We start from the raw sequence: 1,382 nt of genomic DNA, 5'->3' as shown, positions 1-1,382 counted from the left end.
TTTGGAAGGAAATTTGCCATGCAAATACTGTTTTTATTGTAAGGCTCGTAGAAGTTTCTACGGTTTCTCTCTTCTGTATTTCTTCGGGTACCTATACCGTCTTGCCTTACAGGCAATATAAACTTTGCCTTTACTACCAAAAAGTCTGTAAAAGCTAACGTCAACAGAACTTACTCAGCTCGATGTTATGCTACAGAGCACACTTCAAGAAACGGAGAATGTTCTCGGTTCGTGATTCGGTCCTCCAGTTTTATTCATACGAAATCGGAGGATGATGTTTGCTTTTACCGACTCCCCCCACTCATTTACTCAAGCTGAGAAATTTCTCGGCTGAAGCATATTCTCCGACTCGCTTTATTCGTGCGAACCTGGGAATGTTCTCCACAATTTCGAGTATAAAGTACATTCTCCGTTTTATTCATATGACCGAAGGTCGCGATTCTGTAAGTTGCACGAAACCATGATGACGCACACTTTGAGAGGTAATTCGACTCAGAAAGTTTTCGCTCTGGACGGCGGCAAGTACTGGGCGTCCAGCAGGCTGTTTCAGAAACTGTTACATTATTCAATCTGAAGCTGCAAATCGAAATGTACAATTCTGTCCCAAACACAGCAATACTACTTGTGACGAACGTTTACCCCACAGGAGGCAATGTACTGTTTTTCTACGACGTTAATACCTCATACCTGTCAATTTCTGCGGGTTTTCGGCAGAATCGGGTCGGGCCAAAGAGTTATTTAGGTCCTTTCCAATTAATGGGGTCCAACACTGGATTGTCAATCGCCAGAAACGTTGTATTAGATAGTGTTTCCGTGTTCATTTCTGTTTCCTTTCTCTTTAATCTTCCCTCCTCCCACTTTGGGATTCCGAGATGAACCCCTTTTCCTCTCCCGTTTTCCTCATCAGCGACGTCCCTGCAACAGTGCCGCCCTCACTCCAGCCTGGAGAACTGAAGTCGGCGTCTGAACGAGATCTCTGTCACGGCTGGAGTTTAGCGTGGAATACGACTGAGTAAGTGCTGCCAAGCTTAGCCCGAATTATGCACAACTTTTCTCCTGTTTTTTTTTTTAATTTACGATTTCCCAAGACCATTTGAAATTTAATTTTCAAGGTTACTGCGACCCCATGTGGTGATTAAAGTACTTTAAAGAGAAAGCGTGTAATCCATTTGGAGTTGTGGATGATAACAAATCGAACACCACATTGCATTCCAGCATTGCTGATGGGGGGCGCCACGAACTTGTAAGTCATTTTCCGCCAGGTGTCCCGATACTTTTGACCACACAGTGTATGTGAAGGCATCCTCAAGATCTAAAATGGATGTTCCAGCATCAAGAAAGTGCTTAATGGCCTAAGTCAACGACAGACAGGTAGCAAATAT

Source organism: Schistocerca cancellata, unplaced genomic scaffold (genome assembly GCF_023864275.1).
Source record: "Schistocerca cancellata isolate TAMUIC-IGC-003103 unplaced genomic scaffold, iqSchCanc2.1 HiC_scaffold_1150, whole genome shotgun sequence".
Lineage (NCBI taxonomy): Eukaryota > Metazoa > Arthropoda > Insecta > Orthoptera > Acrididae > Schistocerca > Schistocerca cancellata.
The sequence above is the reverse complement of the archived record's forward strand: the minus strand, read 5'-3'. Positions refer to the sequence as shown.